General features: G+C 42.0%; 1 long non-coding RNA gene across 1 annotated transcript in view; it reads left to right on the top strand.

The window, feature by feature from the left end:
- The window catches only part of LOC119349254, a 5,876-nt gene extending 2,656 nt beyond the window's left edge, over nt 1-3,220 (top strand). Inside the window, exon 4 of the long non-coding RNA XR_005169302.1 lies at nt 2,912-3,220. This is a non-coding gene — a long non-coding RNA (uncharacterized LOC119349254). The remainder of the gene's footprint in view (nt 1-2,911) is intronic.
- The last annotated feature ends 13,625 nt before the right edge of the window (nt 3,221-16,845 follow it).

The raw sequence follows: 16,845 nt of genomic DNA, 5'->3' as shown, positions 1-16,845 counted from the left end.
AACAGGTATAAAAAAGATACTCGTATAGTACTTATTTTTGTCCATTACAAATATAAACTGCAATTGGATAAACTTCCTTTCATGTATATGATAGACTCTGCCATGTAGAGAAATGAGTTTCATTGGATTCCATGCTTTTGTTTGAGTCATTTCTCCTAATTGGATCCTCTTTCTTTCAAGTACATGAATTATTTCAGCTTATTTGTTTGTAGAAAGCCTTGGTTTTATTTTCTAGGCTAATTCATCTTGTGCGAGATGTAGGAAAGTGAACCAATAAAAATTGTTTACTGAACCAAATGTTTGTACTGTTTCACTGGATTAAATCTGTGGGCTTGTCACTATTCAGATACCATTTAGGGGACCTTAATTTCTCCAGCTAATTTCCCTCTTATTTTGTGTAGTAGATGTAGAGAGCTTAGAAGGAAAAGCAAGCTCAAATACAAGCTAATTTAATTCACTGGCTAGTACAGTAACTGTTGGGTAACGTAGCAGAAATCCAAAATTTTCTACGCATTACCAAGATCAATCTATGGAGATTCTAGCAACAAGAGAGGGAGAGGATGAGCATCTTCATACCCTTGAAGATCGCTAAGCGGAAGCGTTACAAGAACACGGTTGATGGAGTCGTACTCGCGGCGATTCAAATCGCGGAAGATCCAATCTAGCGCCGAACAGACGGCGCCTCCGCGTTCAACACACGTACAGCCCGGGGACGTCTCCTCCTTCTTGATCCAGCAAGGGGAGAGGAGAAGTTGAGGGAGAACTCCGACAGCACGACGGCGTGGTTTTGGTGGAGTTCGTGGTTCTCCAGTAGGGCTTCGCCAAGCACTACGGAGGAGGAGGAGGTGTTGGAGGAGGGAGAGGGCTGCGCCAGGGAAGAGGTGCGGCTATCCTCCCACCCCTACACTATATATAGGGGCAAGGGGAGAGGGGGAGGCGCCCTAGAGTTTCCCCTAGGGGGTGGCGGCCAAGTAGATTGGATCTCCCTAGGGAAAGTCCTAGGGAGACTTGCCCCCCAAGCCAAGCAGGTGGAAGATTGCCTCCCAAGCCAGGTGGAGGCGCCCCACCTCCCCAAATAACGTGGGAAAGGGTGTGCGGGGCGCACCACCCCTTAGTGGGCTGGTTTGCCCCTTCCCCTTTGGCCCATGAGGCCCTCCAACACTTGTCGGGGCTCCCGAAACACCTTTCGGTCATATTGGCCATAGCCTGGTACCCCCGGAACACTTCCGGACTCCAATACCCTTCGTCCAATATATCGATCTTCACCGCCGGACCATTCCGGAACTCCTCGTGATGTCCAAGATCACATCTGGAACTCCGAACTACCTTCGGTAACCACATACTATTTCCCATAACAACTCTAGCGTCACCGAATCTTAAGTGTGTAGACCCTACGAGTTCGGGAACCATGCAGACATGACCGAGACATCTCTCCGTCCAATAACCAACAACGGGTTCTGGATACCCATGTTGGCTCCCACATGTTCCACGATGATCTCATTGGATGAACCACGATGTCAAGGATTCAAGCAATCCCGTATATAATTTCCTTTGTCAATCGGTACGTTACTTGCCCGAGATTCGATCGTCGGTATCCCAATACCTCGTTCAATCTCGTTATCAGCAAGTCACTTTACTCGTTCCATAATGCATGATCCCGTGACTAACTACTTAGTCACATTGAGCTCATTATGATGATGCATTACCGAGTGGGCCCAGAGATACCTCTCCGTCATATGGAGTGACAAATCCCAGTCTCGATTCGTGCCAACCCAACAGACACTTTCGGAGATACCTGTAGTGCACCTTTATAGCCACCTAGTTACGTTGTGACGTTTGGTACACCCAAAGCATTCCTATGGTATCCAGGAGTTGCACAATCTCATGGTCTAAGGAAATGATACTTGACATTAGAAAAGCTCTAGCAAATGAACTACACGATCTTGTGCTATGCTTAGGATTGGGTCTTGTCCATCACATCATTCTCCTAATGATGTGATCCCGTTATCAATGACATCCAATGTCCATGGTCAGGAAACCATAACCATCTATTGATCAGCGAGCTAGTCAACTAGAGGCTCACTAGGGACATGTTGTGGTCTATTATTCACACATGTATTACGGTTTCCAGTTAATACAATTATAACATGAACAATAGACAATTATCATGAACAAGGAAATACAATAATAACCATTTTATTATTGCCTCTAGGGCATATTTCCAACAGTAACTTAGCGCATGCAACCTGCTTATACCAATTTGCTTATTTGCAGTAACTTATATCACTGAATTTCCTGATCCTACTTGAAGCTGCAGCTGTAATTTTGCATATGCGCTTGTTCAGTACAGTAGCTTCAAAATGTGCTGGTGTAATATTTAGTGTGTGATTGTGGCCTCGTGCTTGTGTTTCCAAATGCAGAAAACAATCAAAATGGTCATCAATTCTGTTTGCTTTACTTCGGTACAGGAATAGCCTCACTTTTGCTGTACAAGATAGGTACACCTACTAATTACTGTTAATATTGTTAATATCTATACATACTTTGCACACTATATTTGGATGAGAAGTAAGATAAGCTTTCTACTGTCAAGATGATAAAAATGGACATGTTCTCTACTAAATTAGAGATTACTCTAGAGATGTTACTAGTTGCTCTATGTTTCAGAACATATGCGGCTGTTGTATGTGGTAGTTGTCACATCTTCCTGTTTACAGACTTTGCACATGACATTTTGATGAGAAGATAAGCTTGCTACTGTTAAGATGATAAAAAATGGACATGTTTCTCTACTATAGTAGAGATTAGTGTAGAGATGTTATTGGTTGCTCAATATTTCAGAAAATATGCGGTTGTTGTATGTGATTGTTGAAAGATGCTATTGTATGTAACATCTTACAATCTATTGCAGCTGTAGGCTTCCCAAAGGTGCACAAGTTCACTAAGGTTTGGAAGATCTTCAAGCTACTGAAGATTTAGAAGATCTACAATGTCCTGCGTCTTTTTTTTAACCTAGACATTTGCTCTACTCATTTTGGTGGTGGTTTGGTTGCGTGGCACTACATTAGTTTGGTTGTGGGGTAAACATATATATGTACTCCTTTCATGGCACAACCTCTGTATATATTGTCGTTATGTTTATCAAATGAAGTTTAAGGTTTTTGAAGAAGCCTATATGTTACATTGATTGAAGTGCATGTATAAATTGTGTGATATGTCCTGATTGTCTAGACATATATAATGGATGGATATTACATAATAGCGATGACTAGAACATTTCACTAGTGAAATCAACATGCTGGCATAATATCTGCCAGGTAAACATGCTTGTGTTGGCAGCTTAACTGTCGGTAATTGCAGTTTCACATGCCTTGACCAATCTGCCGGGAGAAAATGAACTGCCGGCAAATACATGGGCCAGGGCAGAAAAACTGCCGGGAGGAGTAATCCCCGGCAGCCATTCTCGTGGCAGTTTTATCTGCCGGGAGAATCACTGTCCCGGTAGTTTGTCTGCTCTTTAAAGAGTCTTTTCCCGACAGTTTTTCTGCCCTTACATCAGTGTTGTGGTGTAGTGGTATTCCAGGACTCCCTCAGCGACCACAAATACAGAAGCCTAAGCCAAGACTGCCAAGACTTCCCGGTGCTGCTACATCACTAGGATCTTCCAGTATCAACAGCTTTAGAGCACACAACACCTTCTTTCACAGTGACAAGAATGCATACTCGAAGCCAAACATCTCCTCGGACCGCTTCTGGAGCCATCAACAGCGCAGCTACTACTCTTGTGTTCTCTACAACCAAGAGAGAATCTTTCCTCACATGCGCCTTGATTGTGAAGCTATGGTTGGGCTCCCCTGTCTTGAAGAAGCTATGGATTGCTTTCGGGATGCTGGCCTCTGGAGTTTGTCACAGCCAAAGAGCACTAGAATGAAGAGCTTCTGCTGCAATTCTATGCTACTCTTCACATTCATGGATACAACAGGGATCCGAAGACATGGATCCTTGAGTGGATGACAGGTGATGTGCACCATGAAGCTAAAGGTCAAGACATCATCAAACTTACCTCCCTGCCCACTCCAGGTGAATTATACGAGCCTGGTTTTCAGCGCCACACAGAAGGACTGCAGAGCATTTTTCAGAGGCCCGAACCCAATATGAGTCAGATGCTTAGCATGATGACGCCATTGCCTCAAGATGCAGAATACCCCAAGGAATTCTTTGTCCAGGACCTCGAGTACTTGCCCCGCACAGTCTATCATATACTGAGGCGTACTCTATGGCCAATCAAAGGACATTCTTCTGAAGCCAAACTTGAAGGCATATGAATACTTTGGTATTCTATATTGTCAATGGCATCAGGTTCAACTCCCAGGATTTCTTAATCAGACAACTGGCTACATCTAAGATTGATCTGTTTGGCCTAAAGTTTTATGCTCCGTGGGTGATGTGCCTAATCAAGCTTCATTCTACTGTCAACTATCGGCCTTCAGCATGCAACCATCTTGTCTTTTTGCCTGAGGTTGATCTATCAGTTGAAGCCATATACCCTGAGCCTTCCATGGAGCCGATATATCTTCACAACACTAATCATCAAAGCTTCACACAACCCATAGAAGGAGTTCATGTTCCAAATGTTGCTATTCCTGCTTATCCTCTTGCTGGCAATGTGCGTCTGCCTCATCGAGTGAATACCGAAGCCACTGCCAGTACAATTGCTCAAAGGCCTCGAAAACATTCTCGCGTACTCAATGACCGAGAACTGTTTGTGGCCCTGCATCAGAAGCAGGACAAGCACCACGACTGGCTGAAGTGTCAGATGCATAGTCTCTTGGTGGATGTCAATCGCATTTGCAATCTGGCCACCAAGAACTCATTTGTTGCCCATGAGAATGCACGGTGGTCCTGGAAGAGCCTAACTCTGCTGTGTTCTGAAGATGATCTTCGAGCAGATGGTTTCATTGGAAGCTTCAAGTTTGACTCCAGGCCTCCACCAAATGCAAGCTGGTGCCATACTCCCCCACTTGAAGATTCTGAGTATTCATCTTCAGCCGCAACTGTTTTTGCGAATGTCGTCGATGAAGAAGACGACACCACTTCACCGACCATGGTTGCACTGCATATCAACTCCGCATGAGGCCCTTCTGCACCACCAAACTCCAACATCGACCCTGCTCCACCATCTGCTCCTTCTGGGAATGAGTAGATGCTCTATGTATTCAAACCTTTTTGGTCATTACTGACAAAAGGTGGAGAAGCATATGAGTTGATAGTCTTCAAGCTGGTCCTTATGGGTGGCTGCATTATTTTGCTTAGTTTTTACAACTCTCATCTTTTGATACATTTGGTTCTCTGAGTTGTAACACTTAAACTCGATGGTCGTCTGCTACTTTTTATGCTACTCTGTGTTGTGATGATAAATTCCGCATGAAGTCATTCTGCAGACGTCCATTTTTCATTATGCATCATTATCTTTGTTATCTTTTTATATGCATAATGTATTGTCTTCACACTTTGAAGATGGCCTCCACAAAGCAAAACCTGTCATGTGCATTTGCATTCAAAAGCAAATCATTTATATGCACATCTTCAGGGGGAGCCTCGTCATATGTATGAAGACAATACTCACAACACTGAACTTTCACATACTTTTATCCCCATTGAAAACTTCAACCAGTTTGTCATCGATCACCAAAAAGGGGGAGATTGTAAGTGCATCTAGTGCCACCCCTAGTTGGTTTTGGAGTATTGACGACAAACTTGGTTTAGGGACTAATGTGTTTGTGAGAATTGCAGGATAACACAGGTAGTAGTCCCATATTGATTCAGTTTACCTACCAGAGATGACCCCTAAAATGTGTGAAGACATTGAAGACAATGGTGGTCTGTGAAGATATTCACATTGAAGACTATGACAAGAGAAGACATCGCGTGAAGACTATGGAGTACGAAGACATAGTTGTTTCGTAGTTTCCTTTTCTTCTTTGTTGAGTCATAGGAACCACCGTACTGTTAAGTGGGGTCCAAGTGAACAAAGTCAGAGTGACTGAAGTGATGCTCAACCAAATCCTATGTCTTCGAGCGAAGACAATCTAAGCAAATCTTATCTAGAGCTGGATGAGTCAGCTTTGCTTGTAGCCCAAGCTAAGCTGCCGCGTGTGTTTTGAAATCTGACCATTAGACACGTGTCAGTTCCTTAGTGACCAAGGGTCATTTTGGATAAATCAGGCCGGGTTGCCTCCTGGCTATAAATAGCCCACCCCTACACCATAAATTGGTGGCCGCTCAGAGTTAGTGCACGGCTTTTGTCGTTTGAGAGCAACCCACCTTCGAAGCCTTTGAGAGAGAAATCCTTGCGAGGACAAAGCCCAAAACACCCAGAGCTGAAGAGTTTTAGGCATCACTAAAGTCTTTCTGTCCGCATGATCTGAAGACTTATTACACTTGAGGACTGTGAATCCTCCATCCGGTTAGGCGTCATGTTCTGAGCATCCAAGAGTCATTGTGGATTGCCGGTGAATGAAGTCTGTGAAGGTTTGGAAGTCTCCCTTGAAGACTTACCAGAGTGATTGGGTGAGGACTAAGTGTTCTTAGCTCAAGGGGAATAAGGTGAAGACACGGTCTTCTGAGTTGAATCTCAGCCTCCCTAACCAGACGTACAGTTGTCACAGCATCTGGAACTGGTCCAACAAATCCCTTGTCCTCTCCGAGCAACTGGTTCTATCCTTCCTCTCTCACCATACTTACAGTTTGTATTCGTGAAGTCTTTGCCCACTTGCCTGATCTGATTGACTTCACTGTGTGAAGACTGTTTACTGTTTGGCTTCATACTATCTTCCATCCCGATCCATACTACCTAGCTGCTGATAGTCTTCGTGCTTTCACTACATTGCTTACTTGACTATGGCTTGTCTAGTGTAGTCTACCTTCTACTGTATGTCAATAGGTTCATTTCTATTGTTTGTCTTCAAAATACCCCTGTTTTGAAGACTTTCATAAAAATCGCCTATTCACCCCCTCTAGTTGAATACTAGCACTTTCAGAACTCCTTCATCCAAACTCCTTCATTTACTTGTTCCGAAGCAACAATGTACTCCGCTTCACACGTAGATCCCGCCATGACGCTCTGCTTGGAACTGCACCAACTGATAGCTCCTCCATTCAATAAAAATACGTATCCGGATTGCGACTTAGAGTCATCCGGATCAGTGTTAAAGCTTGCATTGGCTTAACCGTTTAAGACGAGCTCTTTGTCACCTCCATAAACGAGAAACATATCCTTAGTCCTTTTCAGGTATTTCAGGATGTTCTTGACGGTTGTCCAGTGCTCCTCTCCGGGATTACTTTGGTACCTCCCGCTATGCTTTTCATGATAGAACTTATGGCTGAAGCATTGGGAATGACTTTCATTTTCTCTCTATCTTCTGCAGTGGTCGGGCATTGAGTCTGAGTCAACTTCACACCTTGTAACACAGGCAAGAACCCTTTCTTTGACTGATCCATCTTGAACTTCTTCAAAACTTTATCAAGGTATGTGCTTTGTGAAAGTCCAATTAAGCGTCTTGATCTATCTCTATAGATCTTGATGACCAATATGTAAGCAGCTTCTCCGAGGTATTTCATTGAAAAACTCTTATTCAGGTATCCCTTTATGCTATCTAGAAATTCTATATCATTTCCAATCAACAATATGTCATCGACATACAATATTAGAAATGCTATAGAGCTCCCACTCACTTTCTTGTAAATACAAGCTTCTCCAAAAGTCTGTATAAAATCATATGCTTTGATCACACTATCAAAACGTTTATTCCAACTCCGAGAGGCTTGCACCAGTCCAGAAAGGGATCGCTGGAGCTTGCACACTTTGTTAGCACCCTTTGGATCGACAAAACCTTCTGGTTGCATCGTATACAACTCTTCTTCCAGAAATCCATTCAGGAATGCAGTTTTGACGTCCATTTGCCAAATTTCATAATCATAAAATGTGGCAATTGCTAACATGATTCAGACAGACTTAAGCATCGCTACGGGTGAGAAAGCCTCATCGTAGTCAACTCCTTGAACTTGTCAAAAACCTTTCGCAACAAGTCGAGCTTTGTAGACAGTAACATTACTGTCAGCGTCAGTCTTCTTCTTGAAGATCCATTTATTTTCTATGACTTGACGATCATCGGGCAAATCCACCAAAGTCAACACTTTGTTCTCATACATGGATCCCATCTCAGATTTCATGGCCTCCAACCATTTTGTGGAATCTATGCTCATCATCGCTTCCTCATAATTTGTAGGTTCACCATGGTCTAGTAACATGACTTCTAGAACAGGATTACCGTACCACTCTGGTGCGGATCTCACTCTGGAAGACCTACGAGGTTCAGTAGTAACTTGATCTAAAGTTTCATGATCATGATCATTAGCTTCCTCACTAAATGGTGTAGGAATCACTGGAACTGATTCCTGTGATGAACTACTTTCCAATAAGGGAGAAGGTACAATTACCTCATCAAGTTATACTTTCCCCCAACTCACTTCTTTCGAGAGAAACTCCTTCTCTAGAAAGGATCCATTTTAGCAATGAATATCTTGCCTTCGGATCTGTGATAGACGATGTACCCAACAGTTTCCTTTGGGTATCCTATGAAGACACACTTCTCCGATTTGGGTTCGAGCTTATTAGGTTGAAGCTTTTTCACACAAGCATCGCAACCCCAAACTTTAAGAAACGACAACTTTGGTTTCTTCCCAAACCATAGTTCATAAGGCGTCATCTCAACGGATTTTGATGGTGCCCTATGTAAAGTGAATGTAGCCGTCTCTAAAGCATAACCCCAAAATGATAGTTGTAAATAATTAAGAGACATCATAGATCTCACCATATCCAATAAACTACGGTTACGACGTTCGAAGACACCATTTCGCTGTGGTGTTCCAGGTAGCGTAAGTTGTGAAACTATTCCACATTATTTCAAATGAAGACCAAACTCGTAACTCAAATATTCACCTCCACGATCAGATTGTAGAAACTTTATTTTCTTGTTATGATGATTTTCCATTTCACTCTGAAATTCTTTGAACTTTTCAAATGTTTCAGACTTATGCTTCATTGAGTAGATATAACCATATCTGCTCAAATCATTTGTGAAGGTAAGAAAATAACGATACCCGCCATGAGCTTCAACACTCATTGGACCGCATACATCTGTATGTATTATTTCCAATAAGTCAGTGGCTTGTTCCATTATTCTGGAGATCGGAGTTTTAGTCATCTTGCCCATGAGGCATGGTTCGCAAGCACCAAGTGATTCATAATCAAGTGATTCCAAAAGCCCATCAGCATGGAGTTTCTTCATGCGTTTTACACCGATATGACCCACACGGCAGTGCCACAAATAAGTTGCACTATCATTATCAACTTTACATCTTTTGGCTTCAATATTATGAACATGTGTATCATCACGATCGAGATTCAACAAAAATAGACCACTCAGCAAGGGTGCATGACCATAACAGATATTACTCATATAAATAGAACAACCATTATTCTCTGATTTAAATGAATAACCGTCTCGCATCAAACAAGATCCAGATATAATGTTCATGCTCAACGCTGGCACCAAATAACAATTGTTTAGGTCTAAAACTAATCCCGAAGGTAGATGTAGAGGTAGCGTGCCGATGGCGATCACATCAACCTTGGAACCATTTCCCACGCGCATCGTCACCTCGTCCTTAGCCAATCTTCGTTTAATCCGTAGCCCCTGTTTCGAGTTGTAAATATGAGCAACAGAACCAGTATCAAATATCCAGGCCCTACTATGAGCATTAGTAAGGTACACATCAATAACATGTATATCAAATATACCTTTCACTTTGCCATCCTTCTTATCCGCCAAATACTTGGGGCAGTTCCGCTTCCAGTGACCAGTCCCTTTGCAGTAGAAGCACTCAGTTTCAGGCTTAGGTCCAGACTTGGGTTTCTTCTCCTGAGGAGCAACTTTCTTGCCGTTCTTCTTGAAGTTCCCCTTCTCCCCTTTGCCCCTTTTCTTAAAACTAGTGGTCTTGTTGACCATCAACACTTGATGCTCCTTCTTGATTTCTACCTCTGCAGCCTTTAGCATTGCGAAGAGCTCGCGAATAGTCTTGTTCATCCCTTGCATATTATAGTTCATCATGAAGCCTTTATAGCTTGGTGGCAGTGATTAAATAACTCTGTCACTGACACTATCATCAGGAAGATTAACTCCCAGTCGAGTCAAGTGGTTATGTGATCATTGCACATCCTGGTACACTGCTAGAGGCATTCTTATAGAGTCATATTTTCTTCTAGTGTCGAGTTGTAATATTGAGTTGTAAGTAAATAAAAGTGTGATGATCATCAATATTAGAGCATTTTCCCATGTGAGGAAAGGATGATGGAAGCTATGATTCCCTCACAAGTTGGGATGAGTCTCCGGACTTTATGAAAAATAAAAGAGGCCAAAGAAGCCCAAATAAAAAAAAGAGGCCAAAGAAGCCCACCAAAAAGATAAAAATAAAATAAAAAAGAGAAAATAAAAAAATGAGAGAAAAAGAGAGAAGGGGCAATGCTACTATCCTTTTACCACACTTGTGCTTCAAAGTAGCACCATGTTCTTCATAGAGAGAGTCTCCTATGCTTTCACTTTCATATACTACTGGGAATTTTTCATTATAGAACTTGGCTTGTATATTCCGATGATGGGCTTCCTCAAATGCCCGAGGTCTTCATGAGCAAGCAAGTTGGATGCACACCCACTTAGTTTTCAGTTTGAGCTTTCATACACTTATAGCTCTAGTGCATCCGTTGCATGGCAATTGCTACTCACTCACATTGATATCTATTGATGGACATCTCCATGGCCCATTGATACGCCTAGTTGATTTGAGATTATCTTCTCCTTTTTGTCTTCTCCACACAACCTCCACCATCATATTCTATTCCACCTATAGTGTGATAACCATGCCTCACGCTCATGTATTGAGTGAAAGTTGAAAAAGTTTGAGAATACTAAAGTATGAAACAATTGCTTGGCTAAAACTGAGGTTGTGCATGATTTAAATACTTTGTGTGGTGAACATGGAGCATAGCTAAAGTATGAAACAAAATTTGAATTGGTTTCCAACAGTACTTGGAGTAGTGATTTGCTTTATTATACTAACAGATCTTACCGAGCTTTCTATTGAGTTTTGTGTGGATGAAGTGTTCAAAGATCGAGGAGGTCTCGATGTGAGAAGAAGAAGAAGAGGCAAGAGCTCAAGCTTGGGGATGCCAAAGGCACCACAAGTAAATATTCAAGGAGACTCAAGCATCTAAGCTTGGGGGTGCCTCGGAAGGCATCCCATCTTTCTTCAATAAGTATCGGTATGTTTTCGGATTCGTTTCGTTCATGCGATATGTGCAAATCTTGGAGCGTCTTTTGCATTTAATTTTCACTTTTATTTTTTGAACCATGCTGGTATGAGATAGTCCATGGTTTATTTATAGAATGCTCATTGCACCTCACTTAAATCTTTTGAGGATGGCTTTATAGAATGCTTCATGTGCTTCACTTATATCATTTGAAGTTTGGATTGCCTGTTTCTCTTCACATAGAAAACCGCCATTTGTATAATGCTCTTTTGCTTCACTTATACTCCCTCCGTTCCTAAATATTTGTCTTTCTAGAGATTTCAATAAGTGACTACATACGGGGCAAAATGAGTGAATCTACACTCTAAAATAAGTGTACATACATCCGTATGTTGTGTTCATTTGAAATGCCTAGAAAGTCAAATGTTTCGGAACGGAGGGAGTATTTGTTAGAGCATGGGCATATCTTTTGTAGAAATAATTAAACTTTCTTGCTTCACTTATATCTATTTAGAGAGTTGACAGGAATTGGTCATTCACATGGTTAGTCATAAAATCCTACATAAAACTTGTAGATCACTGAATATGATATGTTTGATTCCTTGCAACAGTTTTGCGATATAAAGTGGTGATATTAGAGTCATGCTAGCGATTAATTGTGGATTAGTAGAAATACTTGTGTTGAGGTTTGTGATTCCCTAAGCATGCACGTATGGTGAACCATTATGTGATGAAGTCAGAGCATGATATATTTTTTGATTGTCATCCTTTGTGTGGAGGTCAGGATCACGCGATGGTTAACTCCTACCAATCCTTCCCCTAGGAGCATGCGTGTAGTACTTTGTTTCGATGGCTAATAAACTTGCTATCGGTCTAGTAAAGTAATCAATTGCTTAGGGACAATTTCACAACTCCTACCACCACTTTTCCACACTCGCTATACTAAATTTATTGCTTCTTTACCTAAACAGCCCCTACTTTTTATTTACGCGCTCTTTATTATCTTGCAAACCTATCCCGTTACACCTACAAAGTACTTCTAGTTTTATACTTGTTTTAGGTAAAGCGAATGTTAAGTGTGCGTAGAGTTGTATCGGTGGTCGATAGAACTTGAGGGAATATTTGTTCTACCTTTAGCTCCTTGTTGGGTTCGACACTCTTACTTATCGAAAGAGGCTACAATTGATTCCCTATACTTGTGGGTTATCAAGACCTTTTTCTAGCTCCGTTGCCGGGGAGTTATAGCGTGGGGTGAATATTATTGTGTGTGCTTGTTTGCTTTATCACTAAGTAATTTTTATTTGTTGTTTTAAGTTGTTCTCTATATTTAGTTATGGATATGGAACACGAAATACCAAAAAAAATAGGTGTACTTGCTACTCATGGAGATGGGGAACCTCCTAAAACCCTCGATGCTTATTATGTGAAAGACATTACGTACTACTTTGATAATCCTGAGAAAACCCCATTCAACTTTATAATGGGAGTAACGTTGGTTCAACGTGAATACTTTAGGGATTACCGCTTGACTCAAAAAGGAAAACTATTACGGGATCAAATTCATATGTTGCATTGGTATGCTCGAGAACTGTGCTTGAGATATGATTATACTTGTTGCTCTAGGATGAAGGCTCCACACCTTCCCTTTTCATGTGAATTTAATGATAATAAAACCTTAGCTTCTTATGCTAATGGTATATATGATTACTATGATGTGGAACAAATAGAAGAATTTGTTGCTTTTATGGGTGCTTATAAAATTGAATCTTTGTTTAAAGTGTGTGAAAATCTTTATGATGCTGCTTACAGACCTAAAAATTTAGCTATCCTTATTTACCTAAACAGCCCCTACATTTTATTGACGCGCTCTTTATTATCTTGCAAACCTGTCCCGTTACACCTACAAAGTACTTCTAGTTTTATACTTGTTTTAGGTAAAGCGAACATTAAGCATGCGTAGAGTTGTATCGGTGGTCGATAGAACTTAAGGGAATATTTGTTCTAACTTTAGCTCCTCGTTGGGTTCGACACTCTTACTTATCGAATGAGGCTACAATTGATCCCCTATACTTGTGGGTTATCAAGATTATGGTACCCATACATTCTGAGTATGTGTTCACTGACAGAACTATTCTCCTCCATATTGCAGCTGTAGAACTTGTTGGAGACTTCATATCTCTCAACTCGGGCATTTGCTTGAGATATTAACTTCAACTCTTGGAACATCTCATATGCTCCATGACGTTCAAAACGTCTTTGAAGTCCCGATTCTAAGCCGTAAAGCATGGCACACTAAACTATCGAGTAGTCATCAGCTTTGCTCTACCAGTCGTTCTTAACATCATCAATAGCATTTGCAGCAGGCCTGGCACCCAGCGGTGCTTCTAGGACGTAATTCTTCTATGCATCAATGAGGATAATACTCAAGTTACGGACCCAGACCGTGTAGTTTCTGCCATCATCTTTCAACTTAGCTTTCTCTAGGAACGCATTAAAATTCAAAGGAGCGGTAGCACGGGTCATTGATCTACAATAACATAGACATGCAAAATAACTATCAGGACTAAGTTCATGATAAATTAAAGTTCAATTAATCATATTACTTAAGAACTCCCACTTAGATAAACATCCCTCTAGTCATCTAAATGATCACGTGATCCAAACCAACTAAACCATGTCCGATCATCACGTGAGATGGAGTAATTTTCAATGGTAAACATCACTATGTTGATCATATCTACTATATGATTCACGTTCGACCTTTCGGTCTCAATGTTTCGAGGCCATATCTGCATATGCTAGGCTCGTCAAGTTTAACCCAAGTATTATGCGTGTGCAAAACTGGCTTGCACCCGTTGTATGTGAACGTAGATCTTATCACACCCGATCATCACGTGGTGTCTCGGCACGATGAACTATAATAACGGTGCATACTCAGGGAGAACACTTATACGTTGAAATTTAGTAAGGGATCATCTTATAATGCTACCGCCGTACTAAGCAAAATAAGATGCATAAAAGATAAACATCACATGCAATCAAAATATGTGACATGATATGGCCATCATCATCTTGTGCTCATGATCTCCATCACCGAAGCATCGTCATGATCTCCATCGTCACTGGCGCGACACCTTGATCTCCATCGTAGCATCGTTGTCATCTTGCCAACTATTGTTACTACGACTATCACTACCGCTTAGTGATCAAGTAAAACAATTACATGGTGATTGCATTGCATACAATAAAGCAACAACCATATGGCTCATGCTAGTTGCCGATAACTTTGTTACAAAACATGATCATCTCATACAACAATTTATATCACATCATGTCTTGACCATATCACATCACATCAAGCCCTACAAAAACAAGTTAGACGTCCTCTACTTTGTTGTTGCAAGTTTTACGTGGCTGCTACGGGCTTCTAGCAAGAACTGTTCTTACCTACGCATCAAAACCACAACGTTTTTTCGTCAAGTGTGTTGTTTTAACCTTCAACAAGGACCGGTCGTAGTCAAACTCGATTCAACTAAAGTTGGAGAAAGAGACACCCGCCAGCCATCTATGTGCAAAAGCACGTCGGTAGAACCAGTCTTGTGAACGCGATCATGTAATGTCGGTCCGGGCCGCTTGATCCAACAATAGCGCCGAATCAAAGTAAGACGTTGGTGGTAAGCAGTATGACTATTATCGCCCACAACTCTTTGTGTTCTACTCGTGCATATAACATCTACGCATAGACCTGGCTCTGATACCACTGTTGGGGAACGCAGTAATTTCAAAAAAAATCCTACGATCATGCAAGATCTATCTAGTTGATGCATAGCAACGAGAGGGGAGAGTGTGTCCACGTACCCTCGTAGACCGAAAGAGAAAGCGTTTCAATAACGCGGTTGATGTAGTCGAACTTCTTCGCGATCCAATCGATCAAGTACCGAACGTACGGCACCTTCGTGTTTAGCACACGTTCAGCTCGATGACGTCCCTCATGCTCTTGATCCAGTTGAGGATGAGGGTGAGTTCCGTCAGCATGACGGTGCGGCGACGGTGATGATGATGTTACCGACGTAGGGCTTCGCCTAAGCTCTACGATGGTATGATCAAGGTGTGTAACTGTGGAGGGGGGCACCGCACACGGTTAATAGAAACTTGTGTGTTCTAGGGTGCCCCCTGCCCCCGTATAGAAAGGAGCAAGGGGGAGGCCGGCCGTCCCCTAGGGCGCGCCCCAAGAGGAGGATTCCTACTAGGACTTCCTAGTCCTAGTAGGATTCCACTTCAAGGAAGAGGGGGGAAGGAAAGGAGAGGGAGAAGGAATAGGAAAGGGGGGCGCCGCCCCCTTCCCTTGTCTTACTCGGACTCCAAGGGAGGGGGCCTGCCCTGGCTGCCCTCCTATCTCTCCACTAAGGCCCATGGTGGCCCATTAGTTCCCCCGGGGGGGTCCGGTAACCCTTCCGGCACTCCGGTTTTATCCGAAACTTTCCAGAACTTTTCCGGTGTCCAAATAACATGGTCCAATATATCAATCTTTATGTCTCGACCATTTTGAGACTCCCCGTCACGTTCATGATCTCATCCGGGACTGCGAACAAACTTCATTCATCAAAAAACACATAAGTCATAATACATATCGTCATCAAACGTTAAGCGTGCGGACCCTACGGGTTCGAGAACTATGTAGACATGACTGAGACACATCTCCGGTTAATAACCAATAGCAGACCTGGATACTCATATTGGCTCCTACATATTTACGAAGATCTTTATCGGTCAAACCGCATAACAACATACGTTGCTCCCTTTGTCATCGGTATGTTACTTGCCTGAGATTCGATCGTCGGTATCATCATACCAGTTCAATCTCGTTACCGACAAGTCTCTTTACTCGTTCTGTAATAGTTCATCCCGCAACTAACTCATTAGTCACAATGCTTGCAAGGCTTATAGTGATGAGCATTATCGAGAGGGCCCAGAGATACCTCTCTGAAACACAGAGTGAAAAATCCTAATCTCGATCTATGCCAACCCAACAAACACCTTCGGAGACACCTGTAGAGCACCTTTATAATCATCCATTTACGTTGTGACATTTGGTAGCACACAAAGTGTTCCTCCGGTATTCGGGAGTTGCATAATCTCATAGTCTGAGGAACGTGTATAAGTTATGAAGAAAGTAGTAGCAATGAAACTGTAACGATCATAATGCTAAGCTACCGGATGGGTCATGTCCATCACATCATTCTCCTAATGATGTGATCCCGTTCATCAAATGACAACACATGTCTATGGTTAGGAAACATAACCATCTTTGATTAACGAGCTAGTCTAGTAAAGGCATACTAGGAACACTTTGTTTTGTCTATGTATTCACACACGTACTAAGTTTTCGGTTAATACAATTCTAGCATGAATAATAAACATTTATCATGAAATAAGGAAATACGTATTAACTTTATTATTGCCTCTAGGGCATATTT

This window comes from Triticum dicoccoides, chromosome 1B (genome assembly GCF_002162155.2).
Source record: "Triticum dicoccoides isolate Atlit2015 ecotype Zavitan chromosome 1B, WEW_v2.0, whole genome shotgun sequence".
NCBI classification, from domain to species: domain Eukaryota; kingdom Viridiplantae; phylum Streptophyta; class Magnoliopsida; order Poales; family Poaceae; genus Triticum; species Triticum dicoccoides.
The sequence above is the reverse complement of the archived record's forward strand: the minus strand, read 5'-3'. Positions and strand labels throughout refer to the sequence as shown.